The following is a 15,620-nucleotide window of genomic DNA, read 5'->3' as shown; positions in this document are numbered from 1 at the left end:
AAGGAAATCAGAGGAAAGAAATCACATTGAGTCTTCCAACTACAAGGGATAAATAACTATGCATTCTTCCAACTCCTTCCGGCTTTGCTTTACTTTTTACATTTGTGTTTTCATTACCTCGTTTGGACATAGTTCCTGCTTTCTTGAGGCAAATAATTTTGTTTTTCTATAATCAAATATTTGTACTTTTTATTATATTATTGGAGAAAATTTTAAAATATTTCTGTTACATTTTATTATTGTTAAAATTAAAAAGGAGTTATATATGCATTATTGTTCACAGTTTTGGTTATTCTAAATTTGTTTATCTTAATTTCATTGATATAATTGTATCCAGATACAATAGACTAATGTGAATACATTAGTATCATTGATGAAAAGCTAACTAATTAATAATTGGCCTAAACTAACTAGTAACGGAAATTGTTATATAAATAGAATTAAGTTACATAATCCCAAAAAATATACATATAATGCAGTTTGATAAATAAATAGAATTTGGTGGGTACATTTTAAAATAGTTAATTTTTTAATCATGTTTTTTAGGGTTTGATTGTCGCATTTTTTCTTGTTAACATTTTTTATAGAAAAATTAGAGCAAAAAATACATTAAGATAACTAAACTAGTTACCTAAACGAATTGTCATAATTGGATAATAAACATCTATTCACATAAATTTCTACTTAATTGACGTTAATTGTTTCTCCACTAAATTAAATTTTCAGTCACTTTTCCATTTACTTCTCAATTGTTCTCAGCTAAACAGATATAGAACCTAAAGCGATCAAATCCACCTTGTATATTCCATTTTACACTCCTTAAATAGGTAAGACCTTTAGCAATAAAACATTAGGCACCTTATCATGATATTCTTAATAAAATGTTCTAGGAATTCAAATATTACAACAATAAAAAAAAGTACATATTTGCATAAAAACAAAAAAATAAAAGGAAAAAAATTACAAATCAAAACAACTAAACTTGAAAATATCATAATGATCCAACATAAATGACAAAAACAAAGCCCATGTTGTCCATTTTAACACAAATAGATTACAAAAATGTATGAAAACACTTAACACATGAACAATAAAAACGTATGAATAGTGAGTATATTCAACAATGAAAAACTATAAAAACGTATAGATTTGCACATTTAACCCATGAACAATGAACATGTGCATGAATAACAAGAGAAGAACATAAATGTGCTTCAAAAAAAATCAAGGAAGAGTTTAGTCTAGTATAATATCCAATAATATCAACATCTCAGGGCATTGCAACATTTTTGTTTGGAGACAACTTCCTTATGTCCTTAGATTTTAGTTTAGTAAAGTATCCAATAATCAATTATTGGAATACAAATAATTTTTTTATAAATAATTTTTTAATTAATTTAAATTTTATGTTAATTTTACTTCATGGAGGTACCCACCTTTTTCTCATGGGTAAATAAGAATTCTACTACTATCTCCGGGCCAAGCTCTTAATATTTTGGACCTAAAGCCTTTTTGCTACATGCTAAAAACTATAATGTGGTCATTTTGTTTTCTGCATACATCATTTTGGTCCTCCCAAAACTCCTCTTTACTTGATCATAATGAAAAAATTAGACTTAGGCCTCTTGCTTCACTTTTATGGTTCGACAACAACGATAGGCTAACATTAAAGCTTTGATTTATTTAGTAGAAAAAGAGTTTCTTCAGCCCAAAAGGAAATAATGGGCCAGTTAAATAAAAGGATAGTTGCTCAATCAGACCCCTCAAATTTCGGTAATCTATTGAATCCTTCCATCCGAGAATGTTAATTTGAGTGAAACATACTACTAGAAGTATGCTTCTGGTATCTTACTTTAGATATTATGGTTGGAGGGAAAGGCAGGGACGAGGTAGATGAACAATCACCTAGTAAGAGAACCAAAACACTATGAATCAATCCTTCATTCATGTTCGAATTGGCAAGGCTTGTGGCTTAGTGATGACCATTAATTGGATGAGAGAGGTTGACACGGAAAATCTTATCTTTGAGATGGACTCAAAGTTGATGGCTGTTGAAATGAAGCACATAAGAACTTGACTAAAAATTTTTGGGTGATCAATATAAAATAATAATCTATAAATCAAATATATAATCATATTGTATAGCAAAAATTTAAATTGTGATAAGAGCAAAGTAAAGTATCAAATAATTAAACTGCATAACTTAAAAATACCTTAAACAATGTTCTACGCTCTTTAAGTAATTTGAAATCATCAATAATAGACTCATAAGTAATACTTGCAGCAGTTTCCCTTTCAATATAAACCACCATGCTATCTGCAAAAAAGTCAGCTTCCATGTTGTTTCTTAACTTAGTCTTGATATTTGTCATTGTTGAAAAAGATCTTTCAGTTGTGGTTGTAGAAACTGGAAAAGTCATGATAAGGTGGAGCCATCTATCAATCAAGTAGAAATATTCCGCCTTTTCAGTTGCATTCAAACATGAGCTCAATTCCTACATAGTTGATAAATTCTTCAAATTTGAATCTTAGCGAGCATCAACCAAGAAATGTCGGAGTTGGAATTTCAAATTAATTTTCTCTTGCATATTGAAATCTATAGGATAATATTTTTCAACTAGAGCGCAAATATTTTCAATCTTAAAAGCTTTATAATTATCCTTAGGAGTCAAAACACAACTTAGATTTAACAAATTCATTGTTTTCTCACTAAATATGCTATTCAACTTGTGTAATTGTTGGTCAACGAGGGTACAAAATATTTCAACTCTAAAATAATGTTCTATTGTGATCTGACATTGTTGATGACGAGAGCGTCCAAATCTTATTGTTGAATGAAATTGTTGAGATCAGAAATCTCAATATCATACTTTTCACAAACAGTATTCACTTTAGTAAATAATGTATCTTAACCATCTTCTCTTAAATTTTGAATAAGAGACTTTGTTGTTACAACCAAATACACAGTGATAACTCTACATCATATACATACTTTTCATTGTTTTTAGTGTTATTTATCTTAAATCATTAGTTAATTTAGGGAGTTAGTTCTTGAAGTTAATGAAATGTTTATGTTCTTATTTCCTTGATTAAGTAGAAATTTTCCATAGTTTTGCATTGTTTCGTTGTTTTAGTGCAGTGCTGGATTTTTTACGAGAAATCAACATGACATATGTGGAGTATTTCAACCATATATGGAAATGTACATATACAATTGGAGTCAAATCAAGTACAAATGCAACCTAAGATCCATATCTACAACTTTCATGCAGACACCAGAACCAAATTCAGACTCAAAAGATGAGAAAATGCAGTAAAAGTCAGACAATATATGTTGTTTGTTGGAGTGCAATTGCATGCAGTAGGGGCACATTTCAACAACATTTTGATATCTGCTTCTGCCCAAGAGCAACGTTGGGGCGCATGACGAATGACATAATGCATAAAAAGGCATGTTTCTCACGTTGTAGGGATCTTTTTTTGCTATTTTCAAGTTTGGATACTTGTGCCTTAGCAGAGATACTCAAAGCAGACTTATCCTAACATCATTGAATGAGTTTTATCAAAAATCACTCATGAATCTTTCATGCAATTCTTTGTTAATCTTTATCTTTTGTATCTTTGTTATGAGTAACTAAACCTTATTTGTTAGGGATGAGTGAAACAAAATGAAACTCTTATGTGTCTGATGTGATTTCTAGTTATAGAATGAGTTTATTGAATTATTTTTCTTATATTTGTGCTTAAGGTTTTTTATTGTTTGATCAACTTTAAACTGTTTTATGATTTGTATTTTGAAACGGAAATGAACTTTATGAATGTTTGAGATGAGAAATTCATGATATTGTAGTCTAGGGATAGATGTAGGTCATGAAACTAATTGAATTATTGGTAGAGACAATAATTTAATAAAAAAAGTTATTGTAGTGTAAAACTTAATTTTAATCTTAAATTCACTAAGGAATTAGGGGTTACTTTGAAACTAAATGTTATGTTGCTAAGGAATTATGACAACAGTAATAAAGAGAATTCGGTAATAGTTCAATAAATGAATCTAGTAACTAGGATCAAATAAGAAACCAAGGTTGGATTCGAAGTGAAGCTCATCCCTGATATTTCTCTTATTCGAAAAGTTCAATTTTATTACTCTTGTTAGTTTCAAATATAATTTCAATAAATTCAGAAGCTTTTTATTCAAATTTAGTAATTAAACATAATTTGATAGTATAACGCAATTCTTGAGTTCGACATTCGGTACTACCGTTTTAAGTATTACTTGTAACAATTTAGTATACATTGTGAAACGCTATCACATGGCATTAACTACATCTTGATATTGTTTTTGTAAGGTTTGACAAAACATAATAGTTATCCCCATAATGTCTTTCATCAAATGCAAGATAAATAAAAAATCAAATGCCTTCAAATAATTATAAGCATCATAAGTATCTCCACATGTAGAATGACTTGCTATTTCTTTTTTTAATTTTTTTAAAACAATACAAGTTGTCTCATATATATATTTATCAAGCTACAAATAGAAGAGAACTGTGATCTCCAACGAATATCCCCAACTCATTTCAAAGTATCAATTTGATTTGCACATTTACGAGTTACAATCTCATTAATTTATAACAAATGTGCAATTTCCTCTAATTGAGTAGCTTGTAACTCATCATGACGCTTAGTAGAAAAACAAACAACATGGACAATAAAAATCAGTTTCTCAAAGAATTTATGAATTAGAATAACTTTTCTTGATGCAATAACCAAGATAAGTTGGAATCGATGAGCAAAACAATGAACATAGTATGCATAAAGACAATCTTTCATAAATAGTTGTTGTAAATCGTTTCATTCTCCTTTCATATTACTAGCATCATCATACTTTTGACCATAAATGTTAGAAACATGAAGGTTATGTCGAGAAAGTATATGACATACTTCTTCTTTCAAAGTTAAAGTTGTAGTGTCTGTAACGAGTGCCATATCAAAATATCACTTTTGTTTTAAACCAACTTTATCAACAAATCTTAACGCAAGAGTCATTTGTTCATTTTTTACTTATTACGAGCTTCATCTACAACATTATAAAATTTGGGCTCACTAATTTTTTCACGTATATGTTTTCTCAACCTATTAGAAAGAATATGCAATAGCACTTTCTGAATTTGAAGTGAAGTATACTTCGAATTATATGATGCATTTTCCGACACAAGTTTTGCAACTTCATCATTGTAAGATGCCAAAAGTTTTATCAACTGAAAAAAAATTGTATTGATTTCTTGACCTACTAGTTTCATCATGCCCCCTAAAAGCACATGCTTGACATGTTAACCAATGAACAGTGTCAATTAATGTCTTCTTCAAACATAGATGATTCTTCAAATTTGTTCTGAGCTTTGCACTTGAATATCATTCCTAATATGTCCATCTTGATTCAACAAGTCTAGACAAGCTTTTATTGTATTGTTGTGTGGTGACCAATGATCTTTCCCTGTGTGTTTGAGAAATGCACAATACTTTCCATTTTTAACTTTCTTCCAATCTCTAAAACATGTACCAATGAAGACATTTGATTTGGGATGTCCACTTGGTATTTGGCTAAATAGGTAGAATAATAAGCAATATGCAACATCTTCACAAGGTAAATATTCTAGCCATGAAGGAAATATGTTAAACCAAGCGTGTTGAAACTATCTAGGATGAACCTCGTTGCCGAACAAAGGATATTGCTCTAAATTTAGTTGATAAGGACCTCTTTTTAGATAAACTCTCCGTATTGCATCCAATTAATTTGGTGGATATTGCCAAATTTGAAGGCGTTTTTCGAGATCACGTTCTAATGTATTCTCAAAGTATTTTCGAAAATTCTAGGAGCCTTAGAAAGACTATTCCCATTTTCTTCAATTCTTGGATTATCATGGATAGTTTCAGATGTAAAAATTATAATTTGTTCATCTCTTTTAGTCGCACAAATTTTTTTCTTGAAAAAATAATTATTTATTTTGCTCTTCTTCATTCTCACAAACTTTTCTAATACAAATAAAAAAATGTAAATAAGTCAACAACCATATATGCACAACAAAGTCAATAAGACAAGTGGATATTAGTATGTGAATCCTAAACATTGGTTAATGTTTTTAATTGAACTTTTTTGGGTATTAATATGTTAAACCAAGTGGATATTAGTATGTGAATCCTAAACATTGATTCAATCTCTCATAGTCACATATCAGAATCACAGATGCATAAACAGAATCAGATTCAAACTCAATTTATAATCAATTAAAATAAGTTATCAAACTCTAATGGAGTATCAAATTGATCATGACATAAGATTGAGACATGCAATTGAATCAAACTCAGTCAGTGAGTCAATGATTGACTCACATCAGTGGCTTAGAGTGTCGACAATTCTGCAAAAGGGGAAAAAGGAAGGAGATGATGACAGATGAGTAGTCCCATGAGAGTAAGAGAGACTTAAGTAAATACATTTTAAGATGTAAGGCATGTTTGTTATTTTTTAATTTCAATCCAAAATACTTTAGTCATTTTACCTATGAATTTTAAATATATATATATCTTTAGTTATTTTTTAAAATAGTAATCAAATAATATATTTGTGTAAAAAGAAGAGAAAAAAATTATTTAAAAATATTTTTTTGAAATAACAAATATAATTATATAATAATAGTTACTTAAATTTGTATATTTTAAAATACATATACTACTCTAGTGGACGTTATAATAAGATTTGATGGATTGGATCCATCTAATTTTTTAAATTGATGGATCAATATAACTTATTAATAAAAATTGTTGTGCAGTCGACGAATTGAATGAATTTGTAGTTCAATAAATTGAATGAATGATGGATAAATAGATCATATTGTCACCCTTAATTTTGATACTTATTAACATTTTCATAATACTAGATCTAACTTGTTTTCTGGATGATTTAAAGTCTAACTATTTTAGTTAAATAAGATTTTAAAAAATTCTCAACTTTAAATATTTTGCCTTTAATTAATATGTTTAGTCTTTTGTTGGTGTGCGATACTTATATCTAATGTGTCTAAATCACATGACAAAATTGAAATATTAACTAATTTTTAGGTCGAGAAAAATCTATGATGTAAGTAAAAAACACAATTCTTATGTGTTTTTAAGTGAATTTAAAATGTGTTTCGTATTTTTAAAAGAGAACTCTAAACTTTATTTAGGATAACATTTTTAATTAAAATCCACTATTTATAAGATACTTTCCACTTTTTTTTTCTATACCAAAAGTATTTATAATTTTTGTATATATTCAATTCTAGAATTATTTAAATTTTATTTGACATAAGAAATCTAAATTTCAAATTATATATAACAAAATAATCGAGTCACAGAGACTGGTTCATTAACTTATTGTGTAATAAAGTAGTAACTTATTTTGGTTTAGATGGCTTTTTTCTTTCGAAAGCCTTTTCTTTTAGTTGGAGGCGTAGATTGGAATTTACGTCAAATATCAATTTAAAGTTAGAGGGGTCACACCCTAATCATCCTCTCATGCTGTCTCTGTGATGATTATAATATTCCTTTGTTTTGTCTTTGCCTTCGAGTGATCGATACATTCAAACTCTCATATATGGATCTTCTTAATTTGTGGTTCTAAATATGCAAAACGACTCGGACCGTCAAGCCAAGTACCTAGATTAGTTCATTGGGTCCAAATAAAAAAAATTATTTATTTTTATTTATTTATTTAGACATAATTGCACTCTTATTTATCACTCAAAAAAATAGTTTCATATTTCAAAATCGAAATTTTATGTAGGTTTTTGACTCCTTAAATGGTTAATTTTTTTTGCACAAAAATGGTTATTTTATCCCTTAATCGTAAATTTAAATAGCAAATGCCACTTTTAAGATTAAAAAAAATCTCCATTTTAAAAGTTTGGGTACATTTATTCTTAATATTAACATATTAACGATGATTTTTATAAATAAAAAAAACTATTTATTAACTTTTGTATTTTTAAAAAATCATTTCATAAAAAAGAATATCATTTCATTATTTATAAACATTATACTAATTTTTACATTATATGATAAAAAATATTTGAAATTCGCTATTATGATTGATAAAAATTCAGTAAAATAAATAAATTTTATTTCACTGACACTTTTAGTAAATAATATATAGTTATATAATTTGTAAATAATAAAGAATAGTTTTATTTTAAAAGAAGAAATCATTTACCTATTAATTTAAAGATCAAATACTGTAGAACTTCTCGCATTTTTAAGATTAAAAATTATGGATTGGAATAAAAAATGGCAACAAACGTAGTAATTGATGGACTAAAAAAATTTGATTTTAAAATAAGAAAATTATTTTCATAAATTTGATTTTAATAGGGGATCAAAGTGCAAGTAAATATTTTATTTTTAATTTTTTTAGTTTTCTATAAATTTTCTCCCGTGGAAGTAATCATATTCAAGGCCTATGAAACACTAAATATAAATTGAATATCTCTCTTAAGAGAAACTTGAATTTGAATTCACCATATTGTGAGAATTTAACATTTTATAAATTTAGCATTTTATGCTAAACTAACCTCCTTAGCACTACAAGAAATCATGGTTTTTGTGAGGGCCAAAAGCCCTCACAAAGGGGTATAATCAGCCACAAAGGTGGATTTTGTGAGAGCTTTTGGCAGCCACAAAGAAGCTGGTCACAAAATTTTGTGAGGGCTTTTGCAGCCACAGGTTGGCATTTGTGAGGGCTTTTGCAGCCACAAAAGACGGGCATTTGTGAGGGCTTTTGCAGCCACAAAAGTCTGCCTTTGTGAGGGCATAGGCCGCCACAAAGGACACGCTGATTTTAAAAAAATCAACTTTTGTGATGGCCCAGGCCGCCACAAAATCCCTCCTTTGTAAGGGCTTGGTCCGCCACAAATGACCTCCTTTGTAAGGGCTTAGGCCGCCACAAATGACCTCCAAATTAAAAAAATAAATATTTTGTGAGGGCTTAGGCCGCCACAAAATATTACGTATATTAAAAATTAATTTTTTTAAATTCAAAATTAATTATGTATTATAATTTTATATATAATAAATTAATATAAATATAAATTTAAATTTAAATTGTAATTAAATTATAATTATAATTAAATTAAAATTATAATTAAATTAAGATTATAATTAAATTTAATATATAATAAACTAATCTGAATATAATTAAAAATTTAAATTAAATTTAAAATAAAATATTTAAATTATAATTATAATTAAAGATTAATTTAAATTACAAATAAAAAAAATTAAAATTAAAATTAAATTAAAATTTAAATAAAATTAAATATTAAAATAAAAATAAATATTATATATAAAAATATAATATTAATAATAATTAAATTAATTACCACAAAATCAAATAAAACATGCATTCCAAAATTAACAAATAATGTCTTACAAACCCAAAATTTATAAATAATGTCTTACAAACGCAAAATTAAACACACAATAATTAACTAAGACAACATAATTAATATGTGTTCATACAACCCAAAAATAAATTATGAAATTATTCAAATGACATCAATCCTCATAATAATTCCTCTGATCAGCTCCACTCACACCATCATTATTTCCTGTCATGTCCGACGAAAGAAGTTCCTCAAAAGTTTTATTAATTTGTGTTGGAGGAGACATCATGGTTTGAAATTGAATATTATCTTCAATGGCACCACCACTAGTCGAATGAGGAGCCCTAGCTGGTTGAGGTTGATTTAAATCTGGTCTGATCAACCTAGCTGTTGGCATAGTTGGTCGGTATGCAGTTTGATGATCTGGTTGAGGTTGGGGAAGTTGATGTGAAGAGGACGGAACATACTGATAATTATGAAAATATTGTTGTTGCTGAAACATTGGCGGCTGCTGCTGTTGCTGGAAGGCAGAGTTCCGAGGATCCTGATGTTGCTGTTGGAAATTTGGAGGTGGTTGCTGCTGCTGGGAGTATTGAGAGTAATTTTGTCGCCGCTGGAATAGTGGTTGTTGAGGCAAGTATTGAGGCCGAGACGAGAACTGCTGATGAAACACAGGAGGAAATGAAAATTGTTGTTGTTGAAATTGTTGTTGCTGCTGAAACTGCTGCTGCTGCTCTTGAAACTTTTGTTTCCATTCCTCATTCAATTTATCAATTGCGGCTTGTATCAGCTGTTGTGTCTTTTCTTCTTGCTCACTTGCCCATTGCTTCTTTAACTGGTCAAGATCATTATCTATCCACGGACGATGAGATCGATCCGTACTAGCATAAGAAGAAGATGTCTCAGTCTGAATATAGCCGGTTGGACCTTTCACAAAGGTTGATGATAAACTACCGGCACCCAGCACACGCCATTTGTACTTCCCACCACTGATGTGCATAACACTTGCGGTCTCATATTGTTTCCGTTGCACTAGACCAGCTCGCTGAGCATGAGGAAGAGTAGCTTGATGATCATCCCATTCTTTCATGATTTGTGAAGTTGTTCCTATATTAAAAATAAAAAAATAAAATAGTTAATAATTGATATATAATAATTTATAGGTCTAATTAATATATAACAATTAATATATAATAATTACCTGAATATTTTTTGATAATTCATCAGTATACTCATTTGTTTCAGGATTAACATGAAGATAGCGATGTATCTCAGCCTGAGTGACCTCCCTTCCAAGTTGCTTTTCCTAAAATATTAAATTAATGTCAAGTTTATAAGTTGGTGAAATGTGATGATTAATTGAATATAAATTAATAGATATATATTATAAATAATAATAAATTACCATATAATATTTAATTTCTCCAGCAGACATGGAACCTCCCTTATGAGTACTGGTACCCCTCTCAGATGCTCTATTAGTCTTTGCTTTTTCTCTCTTCTGTTTGTAAGCATCTGTGTTCCATTTCCTCCACAAAGCAGTCCAAACATTTTCACCAATCCAATTAGGCCGTTTTTCCTCCCCCTTATTACGTGCGTAAGCCAACATAGATGAGAGACGCTTTGAAAAGCGATGGTCAAATGAAGCCAAAACTGCGGCATCATGCTCTCTTTTCCAAGTGCATTTGGTCTGTTGTTTGTTGAAATTTAAAAAATATTAAAAATATAATTAGTAATTCAGTAAATTAATCAAATGTATAAATAAATAGTAATTAAATAAATTAATCTAATGACTTACTTTGAAACAATGTAAAAACTGATCAACTTCCCTAATTTGAGGTGTCTTATCCTCTTTTATCTCACCCCAAGACAACCATGGTTTTTTATATTTCTCTTGTATGACTTCAGCAATTGCCTTTGCAGATGATTTAAAAGGAAGATATCTTCAAAGTTTATATGCAAATTAAATATAAAAATAAATTAATAAAATTAATAATGTAATTACATTGCAATAATAATGAAATATTTAATCAATCATAGTTTACATACCCATCTCCTTCTGGAATGATGACAATGCGGTTGTAGCAATCAACACATCCGGGATCCATTATTTCGTCTAAGGTATAAGGCTCTACTGAGACCTCCGGATATAGAGGAATAGCTCCACCACTAGTACCAATGGACGACATCGGCATGAGAGATGGGTCATTAACAACACGTTTAGCAACTTCTTTCTTACCATGTGATGTTTTGAATATTCCTCGTATTGCCGCCGTTCATGTTCCTCTCAATCCATCCGAACCTCCTGATCCTCCTACTCCCGACACTGAAGCTATGTCTATATATATATATATACATATATATATATATATATATATATGTATTATATAATATAATATATGTGTGTATACAATTAACATAAGATTAATTAATAATGAAGTATACATAAATAAATTATAACACTGACATAAATAAAGAAATATATATAAAATATAAAAATATATATATAAGGTGTCGTTCATTTCAATTACAATATATAATATTATAGATATAGAAACACACATATATATATAATTAATTAATTGTCTTCGTCTTCGTCTTCGTCATCATCGTCGTCGTCATTTGATGAGTGAATTAAGTCATTGCCTTCATCATTCTCTAATTCATCTATTTCTTGTTCATCAACTTCTTCTCCAATGTGTGACTCATGACAAAGTTGACTAATAGTCTCATCTCCAATCACATGATCCAAATTTGACATTTCATCCATTTGAAATGCAACTTCTTCATTTTGACCTGCTTCAACTTCTTCGATTCCACTCGTTGGTCTTGTTTTGATTGCAGCACACCAACCTTGTTTGCTTCTGACAGTTGATGGATAAGGAACATAATAGACTTGTCTTACATTATGGGCCAGGGCAAATGGATCAAACCGTGGATATTTTTTGCTCATACGAATGTCTACAGTATTGGATATCAAATTTATTTTAGTTCCTCTGCTAGATGGATCAAACCACTTACAGTAAAACAACACCACTTTTTTCGCATAATCTAGGAACGTGTAGTCAATTTCGTAAATATGCTCAATTATGCCATAGAAATCTTCTACTACACCACTATCAGAGACACTTTTCATACAAACTCCACTATTAATTGTTTCTTTTCCTTCAGTCCAAGATTCGGTGTGAAATTTGTATCCATTGACGTAATAGGTGTGCCATTCTTTGAAACTTCTACTCGGGCCCATAGATAAGTGCCTTAAGTGGATGTTGATAGGAGTTTGTTCTTCGAGATGCACTTGTTGTTGAAACCATAATGGGAAATTTGAATGTATATCATCAGATGATTGTCCCGTATTTAAAAATGCCCTGATCGATGACCATATATATGGTGAATATCAATTTAATCATATAATTAAATATAATTAATATGAAGAGAAATTTGAAACGTACTCAATGTATGGTTTAACTTCGGTGCAGTTAATCAAAACGTGAACATGTGCCGCATTAAATACTTTGTCGCTTGGCCAGAAAATCGGAAAATCCCTACCAGCATGATGACCAGACAAGCAAAAAACTGATAAAGCATGTGGATGACGTATAACACTATCAGTAGCGTTTCTTCCGTTAACTGGTGACAACGTTTCGTTGTTGAAATAATGAGAACAAAAGTGTGTTGTTTCACGGTGAAGGTAAGATGAACAAATTGAGCCCTCAACTCTAGCTTTGTTTTTCACCGACCGTTTTGAATAACCCATGAACCTATAATATACAAAGAGATGTACAATAAGCTCCATGTATATATAAGTTGAAGTATATTGAAAATCAAGTATATGTATATATATATATCACCTTTCAAATGGATACATCAATCTATACTGAACTGGTCCACCAAGCCTATCTTCACTTGCAAGATGCACTGAGAGATGCTCCATGGAATCAAAAAACTCAGGAGGAAATACTTTCTCCAACTTACATAGAATGATTGAAATGTCATTTTCCATCTTGATGAGATCTTTATCAATGAGTGTTGAAGAACACAAATTCTTGAAATATTGACTCAATTCAATAAGTGGGTTCAATACATGTGTCGGTAAAGCACTAAAGGCAATAGGAAGTAAACACTCTAAAAATATATGACAATCATGACTTTTCATCCCATGCATCCTCCCATTTTCCACATCAGCACATCTTGCCAAATTAGAACAATAACCGTCAGGCGTCTTCAGCTCTTTGATCCAACGATAAACAGATTTGGCTTCATCAGTAGATAAAGTGTAATTCGCACGAGGTTTTAGGGTCTTGCCGTTTTGTTCCACCAACAACAAATCTGGTCGTCTGCAATATATACCTATGTCTTTTCTGGCTTTGTCATTATCTTTTGTTTTTCCTTTCACATTCATCACAGTATTAAATATGTTGTCAAAGAAATTTTTCTCAATATGCATTACATCGAGATTATGTCTCAAAAGATTATCTTTCCAATACGGTAGATCCCAAAAAATACATCTTTTTGTCCAATTGTGCCATTGTCCATAACCTTGTGGTTTACAGGCCACACCATTAACAACATGTACCTTTGGCATATCTTTTACTTTATTCCAAACTTGTTCTGATGTCAACTTAAGCGGGGGTCCTAGACTTTCTGCATAGCCCTTCATAAATGCAGCTTTGTTCCTTCTAAATGCATGATCAGCAGGTAAAAACCTACGATGCGAGTCAAACCACGATGCTTTCCCGCCAAATTTTAAAGTAAATGCTTTTGTATCTTCCATACAAATAGGACAAGCTAATTTACCATGGGTGCCCCATCCTGACAACATCCCATAAGCAGGGAAATCGTTAATGGTCCACATCAATGCAGCTTTCATCATAAAATTTTCTCTCCGAGCAATATCATATGTCAAGACATCATTCCACAAGCTCTTCAAATCGTCAATCAAAGGTTGTAAAAAAATATCAATACCAGTTGTAGGATTAGAAGGACCTGGTATCACAGCAGCTAAGAACATATAAGGTTTAGACATACACATATCAGGAGGAAGATTGTAAGGAGTAACAATAACCGGCCAACAAGAATAAGGAGTAGACGACCCTTGTATATAAGGCGTAAATCCATATGAGGATAATCCAAGTCTTACATTGCGTGGATCTGACGCAAAATCAGGATGCATTTGATCAAAGTGTTTCCATGCCTAACCATCAGACGTATGTCGCAACTCGCTTGAATTTCTTCTATTCTCATAATGCCACGTCATCTTTCATGTAGTTTGTATTGATGCAAACAATCTCTGCAATCTTGATACAATAGGTAGGTAAAACATTGCTTTCCTTGGAATTGATTTTCCCCTACTTACCTTAGAGTTATTCCTTTGGTGATACCTTGGTTGTTGACAAAACTTGCATTCAACTAAGTTAGCATCATTTATACCAAATTCATTGTCATAATACAACATGCAACCTCTAAGACAACAATCAATCCTCTTGACACCTAATCCTAACTTTGACACTAACCGTTTCGCATCAAAATAACTTTGCGGCAAACCATCTCTAACAAGTGTTCCGTCTAGCATCATTTTAGTCATCAAATCCAAAGCTAAATCAAGAACATGAAATTGAGACTTTATACCTAATAGTCTAATACACATTGATAACTTTGAGTTTGAAGAACCTTCAAACAATGGTTTATTTGTCTCTTTCAAAAGACCATAAAATCTCTGAGCTTCTTCATTGGGAAGTCCATCGGTATCGTCATATTGATCTTCATTGAATGACAAATTAACCCCAACATCATCCGAGATCATATCATTCATCGCCTCAAAGTGTTGATAATTATAATAATCTATACCTAACATGGTAGTACTACTTGAAGGACCTGTGTTATAATTCTCCATAGATGTACTAGTATTAGGCGCCGCTGGAGACTCTTCTCCATGATTAGTCCAAATCCAGTAGTTAGGCATAAATCCATCTGCATACAAATGCACTCTTATTTCATCTTCACTTTTAAACCGTCTACATCGACATAAACAACATGGACATCTCATTCCCCCTTCATCTTGGACAATTTGTTGCACTCTCGCAAAATTCAGAAAGTCTTCAACCTTGTTAGCAAAACGTTGTTTAAGACCCTTTCTTCCAGGAAAATTCCTATCGTACATCCAACTACGGTATAAATCCATATATATATATATATATATAT

At 30.5% G+C, this 15,620-nt stretch overlaps 1 pseudogene; it reads right to left on the bottom strand.

Annotated features, from left to right (window-relative positions):
• Window positions 1-2,018: 2,018 nt before the first annotated feature.
• LOC101508175 (uncharacterized) overlaps window positions 2,019-15,620 on the bottom strand; it is a 14,840-nt pseudogene continuing 1,238 nt past the window's right edge.

Source organism: Cicer arietinum, chromosome 7 (genome assembly GCF_000331145.2).
Source record: "Cicer arietinum cultivar CDC Frontier isolate Library 1 chromosome 7, Cicar.CDCFrontier_v2.0, whole genome shotgun sequence".
NCBI lineage: Eukaryota > Viridiplantae > Streptophyta > Magnoliopsida > Fabales > Fabaceae > Cicer > Cicer arietinum.
The sequence above is the reverse complement of the archived record's forward strand: the minus strand, read 5'-3'. Positions and strand labels throughout refer to the sequence as shown.